This window comes from Apis cerana, linkage group LG5 (assembly GCF_029169275.1).
Source record: "Apis cerana isolate GH-2021 linkage group LG5, AcerK_1.0, whole genome shotgun sequence".
In the NCBI taxonomy this organism is placed as follows: Eukaryota; Metazoa; Arthropoda; class Insecta; order Hymenoptera; family Apidae; genus Apis; species Apis cerana.
The window spans coordinates 6,034,074-6,050,842 of NC_083856.1; the positions used below are offsets into that span (position 1 = coordinate 6,034,074).

At 32.9% G+C, this 16,769-nt stretch overlaps 1 protein-coding gene and 1 long non-coding RNA gene across 2 annotated transcripts in view; one reads left to right on the forward strand and one right to left on the reverse strand.

The window, feature by feature from the left end:
• The window catches only part of LOC107996525 (neural cell adhesion molecule 1-like), a 245,986-nt gene that overhangs the window by 132,352 nt on the left and 96,865 nt on the right, over positions 1-16,769 (reverse strand). The gene's annotated exons all lie outside the window — the stretch shown is intronic.
• On the forward strand, positions 4,768-7,193 carry LOC133666153 (uncharacterized). The gene is made up of 2 exons (XR_009829881.1): positions 4,768-4,833; positions 5,481-7,193. It is a non-coding gene; the product is annotated as an uncharacterized LOC133666153 (long non-coding RNA).

Consider the following 16,769-nt stretch of genomic DNA (forward strand, 5'->3'; position numbering starts at 1 on the left):
AAATTAAAATAATGCAAACAAATTTGTTGCAATAGATTCAAAGCTTTGTTATAAAAATACCATTGATTGGTATTTCAGAATCCTTAAAAGTGAGTCGGTGTAAAGTTAACGAGCTCAGGATACGCGCCATCGCGTGTTCGCCATCGGATGGTGGGAGTTTTGAACGAAGTGAAAAATTGTAGGCTGTTAGCGGTAATTAGGGGGACGCTCGTTATTGGAGCGGAAGCGACAAGTGCTCCCCTATTCGTTTCGAGAGGTATTATGCTAGGTCGACGGTTCAACCTGTTTACGATGAATGAAACTTCGCGATCATGTTGCGAGATTATGTTCGTAAAACGTACGGCATGGGGGAGAATAGTTAATAGCCGGTCATAAATAAAAGATGCGTCAACAGATAAGTTCAAATGACAAATCTCGTCCAGCGATTAATCCTTTTCAACGGCTCGAATGGTAATTATTTTTTTTATCGAGTTGGACGTAAATAATGGATTATAAATGATTCAGTTTGTCTCAGTTTCTAATAATTTTTAGTAACTGTGAAGGTATTGGGTTTAATTTTCTCTTTTGGTGGAGAAATTTGCAAAACTATTAACACAACATTGGTACTAATGAGTTTATTATTAATTTTTAGTAATCGTGAAAGCGTTGAGAAAGTCTAGTTCCATTTCTGGGGATCTCTAGAAAATAGAGAGTAGGAAAATAGATTTAATTTTTTGTTTTAGTAGAAATTTGGAAAGTTCAACACAATACTGCTACACTAATTGTGAACTAATATTAATTAATGAAGGATAGTTGATGTGAAATTAAAATTGTTTAAGAAATATATTCTTTCGATATAAGATACGATAAAATTTAAATGTCAATTATAACAATTTAAATCTTTCAGAGATCTAGATTGTGAAAATCAAGATGCTTAAGTTCTTATACCAAAGATATCGCGTCTCGGATTCCATAAATTTCCATTCATCAAATCGGGGAATTTTAATGAAGAGGATTAAGTCCACGCGTTTTAATTGATTATTATAGAGATAAGATCGGTGAAAAATTTTTTCTACCCCTATTATCGCATTATACTGTGTGTAAACGATTACATCGAGGAAATCGAGGATTTAGTAAATTAAATTATAAAAATCCATCGTGGATTAATTATAATCGTTTATCGAAAACAATTTAGAGAATAATTCGCCAATTATTCCTCGATTATTCAGGGCAATGCCATTTTATTTGAGTGCATTAGACGAAGAGAATTTATAATTAATTCGTTGCAAAGTAAAATAACAAGCGAAACGAGAATTTCCTCTTAGTATTATTAACGTATGCACGAAACACATAGTTAATGCATGGAGCATGAATTATACGGATACTTTACTGTTTGAGTTCGACTATTACATTCTATCGTTTCTCGAGCGCACAACTCGAGACTTGATTCTTATTTTTTCTTTCTGCGAATCGAATCTATTTTATCTTTAACGGTCGTTGAATTCGAAAAACATTTTACACAAAAGTGCGAAAAATATGATACTCTTATCTCATTTTTGTATAGATTGTACGATTCACGTATAAATATCTATTGTTTCATTGTCCAAACAATAATAGAGGCAAGAATATCTGTATTGATCGAGATATCCGAAATGATATAGGATATCCTGGTACTGTATGATAATAAGAGGAAACGTTTCGTTAAATAATTCATACAGAATAATTAGATGGTTCCGTTTCGCATTGTTTATTTCATTTAAGTAGCACAGATCAATAATATTAAATGGATTTCATAATATTGCCAGAATGTATTTCAACATTTGCGGTGCAACAATAATTAGGAAATGATCAGTCAAATAAGTTCGATTCAATATCATTTATGCAAATAGTGTCGGCCAATAATATTCATTCGAAAAACGAAATATGAATAAATCCATATTAAAATAATCAATTCAACAATGACGATGAAGAGGTCATCGATGAAGTAACGTAAACAATGTAATCGAATCCTTTCATCCTGAATTATCATAGATTCCAAGCATAATAATACCATCAAAATCCGTATAAAACGTTCAAATGCAAACAACAACAATAAAGATACCAACTTAATCAACTTAATCTAAACAACGCAATCAGATATTTCCATTTCTCATCGTCCCACAAGTAGTACGGATCAATAATATCACCATGAAAATCGGGAAATCACGTACAAAATCTACAAAGAACTGAAGAGAGGATTGATGAACTAACATAAACAATCTTCCATCCTGCATCGTCATAGATTCCCAAGTAGTACAGATCAATAATATCCGAATTTACCGAATCATTACGAACAAATCCAAATAATCGAAAACAGATCCGCGACGATACCATCGATCGAGCAATCAAAAACAATCAGTAATCAGATCCTTCCCCATTCCGCATTGTTCCCCTTCCCCCGAGTAGTACCGATCAATAATATAATATCCATCAGACGCAACCCATTGCATTGTACCAAGACATCTGAATGGCGCCGCTACGATAATTACGAAACGATCGGTCAAATCGAATCCCCCCTTCCATCCTCTCCTCCAACAACATTCCTCCAAGTAGTACGAGTCAATAATAATACCTTAATCGCGAAATTACATCGAAATTATAACGCCACGTATCCGGATATTATCCGCTCGATACGCGCGGAACGGAACGTGTACGAATAATAGTCGAATCGAGCCGAAACAGTGCCGATCTTGCGGAAATTTCTCGGATCGGCTAATTGGTCCATGGATGGACCGTTATCGCGATATGGGCGCTCGCGGTGGATTGGGAGGTGAGTCGAGGAGGTGAGTCGAGAGAATCGGGCGCGCTCCATCCAAAACACAGTGTGCAGCGCGGCGTACGGGGACAATGGTGCCCGTTTGATTCGGTTAATGAATACTTGTCGGTGCGCGGATTATCGCGTGCTTATCACGCGTGAAATATGATCGAGCGCGACACACGGCGAACAAACAAACAAACGGAGGAAGGGTTTTGCGATTATTGCACGCGATTAACCATTTCGGGAGGGTATGGGAGGGAGGAGGATTTTTTTAAAATAATATCGAACGATCCTTCATTTCCGGGTGATATTTCGAAACGGCGACACGGAATTGCTTACGATTGTTGTGTCGTGATTCACGATGGATGATCGATGCTAAGCTTTTCGACGATGGGATTAACGTTTCGCCGCGACTGATAGGCGGCTAGTATCTAACGATCATCCGTTGATGGATGGATCTCCCCCTCCCCCTTTTTCGAAAAGGTGTTGCGGCAAGATATATCGATTATTAACGCGGATATTGTGTCCCCCGCGATTTAAATTTAATCTTCCTCCTGTTTTGTTATTTGTTTAAACGATATCGATGGATCTGGGATACCGATGAAACGTGACATTTCTGTTTGCAAGAATATTCCTCAACATATATCTTTATATTTTGGATAGGTAATATGAATTGTTATCGTAATAATAATAATACACTTCGAAAAAGTGTCTAAAACAAACCATCCCCTGATAATAAAATATTCGAGTAAAATAGGGAATCAAGATTTATCTAGGAGATAATGCCAAAATCTCGAACAAGACTTTCCCATCCACGTGAAAAATATCCAGGACGGCACCAAACTTTCGAGCCCTAATCTATTCCATCCACATAAAAAATCCGCCACCTTGCTCGAACCACGGATCGAGGGTCGATTTCCCTCCGTGGTTCCAAAAAAATCGATCTCTGAATAATATCTCGATTTTCACCGATCCATCGACTCCTCCATTCGAACCCAGACTCTCCAACTTTCCCAACAGAAGGAAATTTCTGTATCCACTCTCCGCGTGTCGAGGGACAGGAAGTTAGAAGGGGGAGGAGTCGACCGCGAGAGTGCACCGAACGAGATCGATTTTCCTTTAATACGTGTGCACACGCGTGATTGAGCCCCTTGGGGGGGCAATGATGAATAAAAAAAAAGTTTCGCAGCCGGCATGAGTTCGACGTCGAATCAACGGGCGAACCGTGTTCGACCCGTTTCGCCTTCCGCCTAACGGCGCGAGATTAAATGGACTTCCTGCTTCCTGGACTTCCTCCCGCGACACGGATCACCGAGGCGCGTTTCGATCTTGGTGACCTGGTTCTCCAGTCCTTGTGATTGTTTCAACACATGGCTGGTTAATCCATTTTTTCCCCTCTCTCTCTCTTTCTTTCCTTTCCGTTCGATCCTCTTTTTCCTCTCGAGCGACGAGAGAAGAGAGAATTTTCGATTCGATGCGTGCGTGGAATTTTCGCGGTACGTGGAACTTTTTTGTACGTGTGAATTTTTACCTCGAGTTTCATATTTCAGTTGATATACGTTTTCGTCGATAGAATTGTAAAAAACGAAATTTATAATGTAATCCTGTAATTTATATATCTAAAATAGAACAATTTAAAAGTATTTGTGTTAGAAAGATTTTAGGAATAATTGGTAATATTATTTTTATTCTGACTCGTTGTTGGAAAAGAAATATTGGAACGAGAAACAGTGTGGTGGAAAAAGTGATATAGATGCATTTTCAATTTTTTTGTCCTCTAGAAATGGAGAAATTTTTCTCTTTGTAAGAAAAGGCAAATATATATTTTCTTCTACAATATTCATGTGCATTTTATTAAAAAGAAAAGAGAAAAGATTATAAAATATTTATCCGTTTTTTTCGCGAAAATGAAACCAGAGGTGATCGATATTTTACAGATATTTTGAAACATGATTCTTCGAGTTCTGATTTCGATGTTGGTATAGTGATTTCGCCGCCGAGGAGAAAGATGTTCGCCAGGAGCCGCCTGAAAGCGTCAACCCGTGGTGAATACGTTGGTAAGTTTCATTCTTGCGTTGTTCAAAGTAAACCTCGATAATGCACTTCAATCTGTTCCTCGAAGTTATTCTTCGATCAGCCGAACTCGCATGAGAAATATTCGAACTTTGCATTTTGTTTTCCTAGTAAGATCGATAAAGACCGGTGAATAAGTTTCTGGAACAACGAACTCTGATCTAAAGTGGAGAATTTTATAAATATATATATAATTGTGGTATTCTCAAACAGCGAATCTGGAAAATTTCTTTCGAAAGAAAAAGATAAAAATAATAAATGAATGGAAATTTTTTTATTTTCCATTTTGTAAAGGATTCTCGTTTCCATCTCTTCGATGGTAACTATTCAAACTCTGTTTTCGTAGAAAAGTCGATGAACCAGAATAAATTTATAAGGCAATAAAATCTGATCTGAAATGGACAATTTGAAAATTTGCCAAAAACAATCCTTGTATTCGATTTCAATTGTGTATTTTTACATTTATGCAGTAATATATGATAGATATTTTATTAAAGAAAATTATACATAATATTTTTTTATTTCTCAAATAAATTTCTCTTCGATCTTAGTTGCATATTCAAACATTTCTACGAGAAAATATAGGGATAATAACAAACGAGGAATAATTTTCTTATTTTTCATTCCGAAGAGGATCATCGTCTCTCTTTTCCTCAACAGTGAACAAACTATTCACCGGGAAAGGTATCATCGCGCGATTTCGTCGAATTACCAAGACTGGTTCCTACATAATAGGAGAGCCTTAAACGAATTACGATCATCTTTTAGCGCTTGTGCATCCCGAGAGAGCATTACTGACGAAATCGTTTCTCCGCTCGTAAAGCTTCGTTCCCTGGAAATTTCGTGGCGAATGCATAACGGAGCTTGTTCCTGTCAGGAAACTCTCGGTAAATCGAAATAAAAGGCACCGGCAATAAAAAGACATTCTCTTCTCTCTTTACGATGCATCTATTAATTTTAATAATGATTCTTTTTTTTTGAATTTAATAAAATTTACATTGATTGTTAATAAAATTTGTATAGTATTTGAATAAAAATATAAATAATTGAATCAAGTATCATGGATATGAAAAAAAGGATGGATAAAATTTATTATAAATTTTTTAAAAATAATTCAACTGAAAATTGAAATTATCGAACGAAGAAAGAATTTCATGTTTTATAAATTGTTATAACATTGTTTTATCATTAAATATTCTGTAAGAGAAACTGTTTATATAAACAAGATTTATCGAAAAGGTATTCGAGCGCAAAAAGCAAATATGTAGAAAAAACACGATTGGATCCCTTGCCCTTTTCTCTTCACCAGGGAAATTAAAACTTGTAGAGTTCATCGTCAAAACATCGTCGAGCTATTTCTGAAGCGGAAACATCCCTCTGGAGTGGCACATATCGAATCGAAACATTTCCATTCGTACGAAGCTTTCGTCGAATGGATCGTCAATCGCGGTTCCCTGCTGAAACTATCTTTGTCTCTTAGACACGTACGCCAATGTTCTACCAGAGGTTCCATCACACACCCGTTGATTGTAACGTCACCGAATCTCGCCCATGAATTTGCCATTCGAAAGATTCAATCCATTCCCATGCACGAATAGAAGTTTCCGATCGTCTAGATCGCAAATCGTCGAGTTGTACCACTGGAAAGAGTCGAGTCCACGTATCGTGCAACAACTGGGACAAATTTTAAATATTTAACACGCGAACGAAGATCGTTGCAAAGATAATGACTTATGTATGCGTGGGAGGATCACGGCTGCACAATTGCAAACATTATATCTTGCTGAAGGAAAACAGTATCAACGCGAGAAGCATTTTAACTATAGATATTATTTGCCATAATTGCGACGTAATAGTAAGAAGAGCATTAGTCGACGATATGGCTCATGACGATGAAGAATGAAATCAGGGAGGACCAGATTTTTTGTATAATTTTTTGTATAATGGAGAAAGGATTATGAAGATAAAACAATATAAAACAAGGATATTAAGAAGTGTACATCACAATTAACAACGAGAGAAAAGAAGATGCTAAGTGCATTTTGCGTTATATCAAGAGAAATAACAAATATGTATTGATTATATAAATTGTATGTATTGTAAAAAATATATAGAATGAAATATAAAAATAGAATAATTTGTATGTATTTGTATGTAAGAATGTATGCATAAATGCAGTATAAAAATTATATAATTTATATAATTGTAAAATTGTTTATTTGTATGTAAGAATGTATGTATGAATGCAGTATAAAAAATGTACGTATTTGTATGTAAGAATGTACGTATGAATGCAGTATAAAATTGTATAATTTGTACGTATGTATGTAAGAATGTATGCACGAATGTAAAATATAAATTGTACAAATTGTATGTATTATAAAAAAAGTATAGAACACAGCAAATAAATTGTATAATTTGTATAAATATATGTAAGAATATAAATACGAATATAATATATAAATTGTATAAATTCTATGTAATATAAAAACTATAAAAATTAATAAAAATTAATATTTTTCACTCTACAAAAGTGTATATTTATTTTCCTTAATTCCTGCTTTTCCCATTTCACATTCCATACAGACCGAATTTTCAAAGATTCTCGCCAAAATATCTGACTTTTTAACAAGAGAATATGATACGTAAAGAGGTGGCACTAAAGAATTTTAACACAGCACGAATTTTTAAAGTTTCTCGCCCAAATTTTCGACTTTTTAACAGGAGAATATGATATGTAAAGAGGTGGCACTAAAGAATTTTAACAGAGACCGAATTTTCAAAGTTTCTCGCCCAAATTTTCGACTTTTTAACAGGAGAATATGATACGTCAAGAGGTGGCACTAAAGAATTTTAACACAGCACGAATTTTTAAAGTTTCTCGCCCAAATTTTCGACTTTTTAACAGGAGAATATGACATGTAAAGAGGTGGCACTAAAGAATTTCAACAGAGACCGAATTTTCAAAGTTTCTCGTCCAAATTTTCGACTTTTTAACAGGAGAATATGATACGTCAAGAGGTGGCACTAAAGAATTTTAACACAACACGAATTTTTAAAGTTTTTCGCCCAAATTTTGGACTTTTTAACAGGAGAATATGACATGTAAAGAGGTGGCACTAAAGAATTTTAACAGAGACCGAATTTTCAAAGTTTCTCGCCCAAATTTCCGACTTTTTAACAGGAGAATATGATATGTAAAGAGGTGGCACTAAAGAATCTTAACAGAGCACGAATTTTTAAAGTTTTTCGCCCAAATTTCCGACTTTTTAACAGGAGAATATGATGTGTAAAGAGGTGGCACTAAAAATTTTAACAGAGAGACAATTCTTAAAGTTTCTTAAAATTTTTCGCCCAAATTTCCGACTTTTTAACAGGAGAATATGATGTGTAAAGAGGTGGCACTAAAAATTTTAACAGAGAGACAATTCTTAAAGTTTCTTAAAATTTTTCGCCCAAATTTCCGACTTTTTAACAGGAGAATATGATGTGTAAAGAGGTGGCACTAAAAATTTTAACAGAGAGACAATTCTTAAAGTTTCTTAAAATTTTTCGCCCAAATTTCCGACTTTTTAACAGGAGAATATGATGTGTAAAGAGGTGGCACTAAAAATTTTAACAGAGAGACAATTCTTAAAGTTTCTTAAAATTTTTCGCCCAAATTTCCGACTTTTTAACAGGAGAATATGATGTGTAAAGAGGTGGCACTAAAAATTTTAACAGAGAGACAATTCTTAAAGTTTCTTAAAATTTTTCGCCCAAATTTCCGACTTTTCACAGGAGAATATGATGTGTAAAGAGGTGGCACTAAAAATTTTAACAGAGAGACAATTCTTAAAGTTTCTTAAAATTTTTCGCCCAAATTTCCGACTTTTTAACAGGAGAATATGATGTGTAAAGAGGTGGCACTAAAAATTTTAACAGAGAGACAATTCTTAAAGTTTCTTAAAATTTTTCGCCCAAATTTCCGACTTTTTAACAGGAGAATATGATGTGTAAAGAGGTGGCACTAAAAATTTTAACAGAGAGACAATTCTTAAAGTTTCTTAAAATTTTTCGCCCAAATTTCCGACTTTTTAACAGGAGAATATGATGTGTAAAGAGGTGGCACTAAAAATTTTAACAGAGAGACAATTCTTAAAGTTTCTTAAAATTTTTCGCCCAAATTTCCGACTTTTTAACAGGAGAATATGATGTGTAAAGAGGTGGCACTAAAAATTTTAACAGAGAGACAATTCTTAAAGTTTCTTAAAATTTTTCGCCCAAATTTCCGACTTTTTAACAGGAGAATATGATGTGTAAAGAGGTGGCACTAAAAATTTTAACAGAGAGACAATTCTTAAAGTTTCTTAAAATTTTTCGCCCAAATTTCCGACTTTTTAACAGGAGAATATGATGTGTAAAGAGGTGGCACTAAAAATTTTAACAGAGAGACAATTCTTAAAGTTTCTTAAAATTTTTCGCCCAAATTTCCGACTTTTTAACAGGAGAATATGATGTGTAAAGAGGTGGCACTAAAAATTTTAACAGAGAGACAATTCTTAAAGTTTCTTAAAATTTTTCGCCCAAATTTCCGACTTTTTAACAGGAGAATATGATGTGTAAAGAGGTGGCACTAAAAATTTTAACAGAGAGACAATTCTTAAAGTTTCTTAAAATTTTTCGCCCAAATTTCCGACTTTTTAACAGGAGAATATGATGTGTAAAGAGGTGGCACTAAAAATTTTAACAGAGAGACAATTCTTAAAGTTTCTTAAAATTTTTCGCCCAAATTTCCGACTTTTTAACAGGAGAATATGATGTGTAAAGAGGTGGCACTAAAAATTTTAACAGAGAGACAATTCTTAAAGTTTCTTAAAATTTTTCGCCCAAATTTCCGACTTTTTAACAGGAGAATATGATGTGTAAAGAGGTGGCACTAAAAATTTTAACAGAGAGACAATTCTTAAAGTTTCTTAAAATTTTTCGCCCAAATTTCCGACTTTTAACAGGAGAATATGATGTGTAAAGAGGTGGCACTAAAAATTTTAACAGAGAGACAATTCTTAAAGTTTCTTAAAATTTTTCGCCCAAATTTCCGACTTTTTAACAGGAGAATATGATGTGTAAAGAGGTGGCACTAAAAATTTTAACAGAGAGACAATTCTTAAAGTTTCTTAAAATTTTTCGCCCAAATTTCCGACTTTTTAACAGGAGAATATGACATGTAAAGAGGTGGCACTAAAAATTTTAACAGAGAGACAATTCTTAAAGTTTCTTAAAATTTTTCGCCCAAATTTCCGACTTTTTAACAGGAGAATATGATGTGTAAAGAGGTGGCACTAAAAATTTTAACAGAGAGACAATTCTTAAAGTTTCTTAAAATTTTTCGCCCAAATTTCCGACTTTAACAGGAGAATATGATGTGTAAAGAGGTGGCACTAAAAATTTTAACAGAGAGACAATTCTTAAAGTTTCTTAAAATTTTTCGCCCAAATTTCCGACTTTTTAACAGGAGAATATGATGTGTAAAGAGGTGGCACTAAAAATTTTAACAGAGAGACAATTCTTAAAGTTTCTTAAAATTTTTCGCCCAAATTTCCGACTTTTTAACAGGAGAATATGATGTGTAAAGAGGTGGCACTAAAAATTTTAACAGAGAGACAATTCTTAAAGTTTCTTAAAATTTTTCGCCCAAATTTCCGACTTTTTAACAGGAGAATATGATGTGTAAAGAGGTGGCACTAAAAATTTTAACAGAGAGACAATTCTTAAAGTTTCTTAAAATTTTTCGCCCAAATTTCCGACTTTTTAACAGGAGAATATGATGTGTAAAGAGGTGGCACTAAAAATTTTAACAGAGAGACAATTCTTAAAGTTTCTTAAAATTTTTCGCCCAAATTTCCGACTTTTCACAGGAGAATATGATGTGTAAAGAGGTGGCACTAAAAATTTTAACAGAGAGACAATTCTTAAAGTTTCTTAAAATTTTTCGCCCAAATTTCCGACTTTTTAACAGGAGAATATGATGTGTAAAGAGGTGGCACTAAAAATTTTAACAGAGAGACAATTCTTAAAGTTTCTTAAAATTTTTCGCCCAAATTTCCGACTTTTTAACAGGAGAATATGATGTGTAAAGAGGTGGCACTAAAAATTTTAACAGAGAGACAATTCTTAAAGTTTCTTAAAATTTTTCGCCCAAATTTCCGACTTTTTAACAGGAGAATATGATGTGTAAAGAGGTGGCACTAAAAATTTTAACAGAGAGACAATTCTTAAAGTTTCTTAAAATTTTTCGCCCAAATTTCCGACTTTTTAACAGGAGAATATGATGTGTAAAGAGGTGGCACTAAAAATTTTAACAGAGAGACAATTCTTAAAGTTTCTTAAAATTTTTCGCCCAAATTTCCGACTTTAACAGGAGAATATGATGTGTAAAGAGGTGGCACTAAAAATTTTAACAGAGAGACAATTCTTAAAGTTTCTTAAAATTTTTCGCCCAAATTTCCGACTTTTCACAGGAGAATATGATGTGTAAAGAGGTGGCACTAAAAATTTTAACAGAGAGACAATTCTTAAAGTTTCTTAAAATTTTTCGCCCAAATTTCCGACTTTAACAGGAGAATATGATGTAAAGAGGTGGCACTAAAAATTTTAACAGAGAGACAATTCTTAAAGTTTCTTAAAATTTTTCGCCCAAATTTCCGACTTTTTAACAGGAGAATATGATGTGTAAAGAGGTGGCACTAAAAATTTTAACAGAGAGACAATTCTTAAAGTTTCTTAAAATTTTTCGCCCAAATTTCCGACTTTTCACAGGAGAATATGATGTGTAAAGAGGTGGCACTAAAAATTTTAACAGAGAGACAATTCTTAAAGTTTCTTAAAATTTTTCGCCCAAATTTCCGACTTTTTAACAGGAGAATATGATGTGTAAAGAGGTGGCACTAAAAATTTTAACAGAGAGACAATTCTTAAAGTTTCTTAAAATTTTTCGCCCAAATTTCCGACTTTTTAACAGGAGAATATGATGTGTAAAGAGGTGGCACTAAAAATTTTAACAGAGAGACAATTCTTAAAGTTTCTTAAAATTTTTCGCCCAAATTTCCGACTTTTTAACAGGAGAATATGATGTGTAAAGAGGTGGCACTAAAAATTTTAACAGAGAGACAATTCTTAAAGTTTCTTAAAATTTTTCGCCCAAATTTCCGACTTTTTAACAGGAGAATATGATGTGTAAAGAGGTGGCACTAAAAATTTTAACAGAGAGACAATTCTTAAAGTTTCTTAAAATTTTTCGCCCAAATTTCCGACTTTTTAACAGGAGAATATGATGTGTAAAGAGGTGGCACTAAAAATTTTAACAGAGAGACAATTCTTAAAGTTTCTTAAAATTTTTCGCCCAAATTTCCGACTTTTTAACAGGAGAATATGATGTGTAAAGAGGTGGCACTAAAAATTTTAACAGAGAGACAATTCTTAAAGTTTCTTAAAATTTTTCGCCCAAATTTCCGACTTTTTAACAGGAGAATATGATGTGTAAAGAGGTGGCACTAAAAATTTTAACAGAGAGACAATTCTTAAAGTTTCTTAAAATTTTTCGCCCAAATTTCCGACTTTTTAACAGGAGAATATGATGTGTAAAGAGGTGGCACTAAAAATTTTAACAGAGAGACAATTCTTAAAGTTTCTTAAAATTTTTCGCCCAAATTTCCGACTTTTAACAGGAGAATATGATGTGTAAAGAGGTGGCACTAAAAATTTTAACAGAGAGACAATTCTTAAAGTTTCTTAAAATTTTTCGCCCAAATTTCCGACTCTTTAACAGGAGAATATGATGTGTAAAGAGGTGGCACTAAAAATTTTAACAGAGAGACAATTCTTAAAGTTTCTTAAAATTTTTCGCCCAAATTTCCGACTTTTTAACAGGAGAATATGATGTGTAAAGAGGTGGCACTAAAAATTTTAACAGAGAGACAATTCTTAAAGTTTCTTAAAATTTTTCGCCCAAATTTCCGACTTTTTAACAGGAGAATATGATGTGTAAAGAGGTGGCACTAAAAATTTTAACAGAGAGACAATTCTTAAAGTTTCTTAAAATTTTTCGCCCAAATTTCCGACTTTTAACAGGAGAATATGATGTAAAGAGGTGGCACTAAAATTTTAACAGAGAGACAATTTTAAAGTTTCTTAAAATTTTTCGCCCAAATTTCCGACTTTTTAACAGGAGAATATGATGTGTAAGGAGGTGGCACTAAAAAATTAACAGAGAGACAATTTAAAGTTTCTTAAAATTTTTCGCCCAAATTTCTGACTTTTTAACAGGAGAATATGATGTGTAAAGAGGTGGCACTAAAAATTTTAACAGAGAGACAATTCTTAAAGTTTCTTAAAATTTTTCGCCCAAATTTCCGACTTTTCACAGGAGAATATGATGTGTAAAGAGGTGGCACTAAAAATTTTAACAGAGAGACAATTCTTAAAGTTTCTTAAAATTTTTCGCCCAAATTTCCGACTTTTTAACAGGAGAATATGATGTGTAAAGAGGTGGCACTAAAAATTTTAACAGAGAGACAATTCTTAAAGTTTCTTAAAATTTTTCGCCCAAATTTCCGACTTTTTAACAGGAGAATATGATGTGTAAAGAGGTGGCACTAAAAATTTTAACAGAGAGACAATTTAAAGTTTCTTAAAATTTTTCGCCCAAATTTCCGACTTTTTAACAGGAGAATATGATGTGTAAAGAGGTGGCACTAAAAATTTTAACAGAGAGACAATTCTTAAAGTTTCTTAAAATTTTTCGCCCAAATTTCCGACTTTTTAACAGGAGAATATGATGTGTAAAGAGGTGGCACTAAAAATTTTAACAGAGAGACAATTCTTAAAGTTTCTTAAAATTTTTCGCCCAAATTTCCGACTTTTTAACAGGAGAATATGATGTGTAAAGAGGTGGCACTAAAAATTTTAACAGAGAGACAATTCTTAAAGTTTCTTAAAATTTTTCGCCCAAATTTCCGACTTTTTAACAGGAGAATATGATGTGTAAAGAGGTGGCACTAAAAATTTTAACAGAGAGACAATTCTTAAAGTTTCTTAAAATTTTTCGCCCAAATTTCCGACTTTTTAACAGGAGAATATGATGTGTAAAAGAGGTGGCACTAAAAATTTTAACAGAGAGACAATTCTTAAAGTTTCTTAAAATTTTTCGCCCAAATTTCCGACTTTTTAACAGGAGAATATGATGTGTAAAGAGGTGGCACTAAAAATTTTAACAGAGAGACAATTCTTAAAGTTTCTTAAAATTTTTCGCCCAAATTTCCGACTTTTTAACAGGAGAATATGATGTGTAAAGAGGTGGCACTAAAAATTTTAACAGAGAGACAATTCTTAAAGTTTCTTAAAATTTTTCGCCCAAATTTCCGACTTTTTAACAGGAGAATATGATGTGTAAAGAGGTGGCACTAAAAATTTTAACAGAGAGACAATTCTTAAAGTTTCTTAAAATTTTTCGCCCAAATTTCCGACTTTAACAGGAGAATATGATGTGTAAAGAGGTGGCACTAAAAATTTTAACAGAGAGACAATTCTTAAAGTTTCTTAAAATTTTTCGCCCAAATTTCCGACTTTTTAACAGGAGAATATGATGTGTAAAGAGGTGGCACTAAAAATTTTAACAGAGAGACAATTCTTAAAAAGTTTCTTAAAATTTTTCGCCCAAATTTCCGACTTTTAACAGGAGAATATGATGTGTAAAGAGGTGGCACTAAAAATTTTAACAGAGAGACAATTCTTAAAGTTTCTTAAAATTTTTCGCCCAAATTTCCGACTTTAACAGGAGAATATGATGTGTAAAGAGGTGGCACTAAAAATTTTAACAGAGAGACAATTCTTAAAGTTTCTTAAAATTTTTCGCCCAAATTTCCGACTTTAACAGGAGAATATGATGTGTAAAGAGGTGGCACTAAAAATTTTAACAGAGAGACAATTCTTAAAGTTTCTTAAAATTTTTCGCCCAAATTTCCGACTTTTTAACAGGAGAATATGATGTGTAAAGAGGTGGCACTAAAAATTTTAACAGAGAGACAATTCTTAAAGTTTCTTAAAATTTTTCGCCCAAATTTCCGACTTTTAACAGGAGAATATGATGTGTAAAGAGGTGGCACTAAAAATTTTAACAGAGAGACAATTCTTAAAGTTTCTTAAAATTTTTCGCCCAAATTTCCGACTTTTTAACAGGAGAATATGATGTGTAAAGAGGTGGCACTAAAAATTTTAACAGAGAGACAATTCTTAAAGTTTCTTAAAATTTTTCGCCCAAATTTCCGACTTTTTAACAGGAGAATATGATGTGTAAAGAGGTGGCACTAAAAATTTTAACAGAGAGACAATTCTTAAAGTTTCTTAAAATTTTTCGCCCAAATTTCCGACTTTTTAACAGGAGAATATGATGTGTAAAGAGGTGGCACTAAAAATTTTAACAGAGAGACAATTCTTAAAGTTTCTTAAAATTTTTCGCCCAAATTTCCGACTTTTTAACAGGAGAATATGATGTGTAAAGAGGTGGCACTAAAAATTTTAACAGAGAGACAATTCTTAAAGTTTCTTAAAATTTTTCGCCCAAATTTCCGACTTTTTAACAGGAGAATATGATGTGTAAAGAGGTGGCACTAAAAATTTTAACAGAGAGACAATTCTTAAAGTTTCTTAAAATTTTTCGCCCAAATTTCCGACTTTTTAACAGGAGAATATGATGTGTAAAGAGGTGGCACTAAAAATTTTAACAGAGAGACAATTCTTAAAGTTTCTTAAAATTTTTCGCCCAAATTTCCGACTTTTTAACAGGAGAATATGATGTGTAAAGAGGTGGCACTAAAAATTTTAACAGAGAGACAATTCTTAAAGTTTCTTAAAATTTTTCGCCCAAATTTCCGACTTTTTAACAGGAGAATATGATGTGTAAAGAGGTGGCACTAAAAATTTTAACAGAGAGACAATTCTTAAAGTTTCTTAAAATTTTTCGCCCAAATTTCCGACTTTTTAACAGGAGAATATGATGTGTAAAGAGGTGGCACTAAAAATTTTAACAGAGAGACAATTCTTAAAGTTTCTTAAAATTTTTCGCCCAAATTTTGGACTTTTTAACAGGAGAATATGATGTGTAAAGAGGTGGCACTAAAAATTTTAACAGAGAGACAATTCTTAAAGTTTCTTAAAATTTTTCGCCCAAATTTCCGACTTTAACAGGAGAATATGATGTGTAAAGAGGTGGCACTAAAAATTTTAACAGAGAGACAATTCTTAAAGTTTCTTAAAATTTTTCGCCCAAATTTCCGACTTTTTAACAGGAGAATATGATGTGTAAAGAGGTGGCACTAAAAATTTTAACAGAGAGACAATTCTTAAAGTTTCTTAAAATTTTTCGCCCAAATTTCCGACTTTTTAACAGGAGAATATGATGTGTAAAGAGGTGGCACTAAAAATTTTAACAGAGAGACAATTCTTAAAGTTTCTTAAAATTTTTCGCCCAAATTTCCGACTTTTTAACAGGAGAATATGATGTGTAAAGAGGTGGCACTAAAAATTTTAACAGAGAGACAATTCTTAAAGTTTCTTAAAATTTTTCGCCCAAATTTCCGACTTTTTAACAGGAGAATATGATGTGTAAAGAGGTGGCACTAAAAATTTTAACAGAGAGACAATTCTTAAAGTTTCTTAAAATTTTTCGCCCAAATTTCCGACTTTTTAACAGGAGAATATGATGTGTAAAGAGGTGGCACTAAAAATTTTAACAGAGAGACAATTCTTAAAGTTTCTTAAAATTTTTCGCCCAAATTTCCGACTTTTTAACAGGAGAATATGATGTGTAAAGAGGTGGCACTAAAAATTTTAACAGAGAGACAATTCTTAAAGTTTCTTAAAATTTTTCGCCCAAATTTCCGAC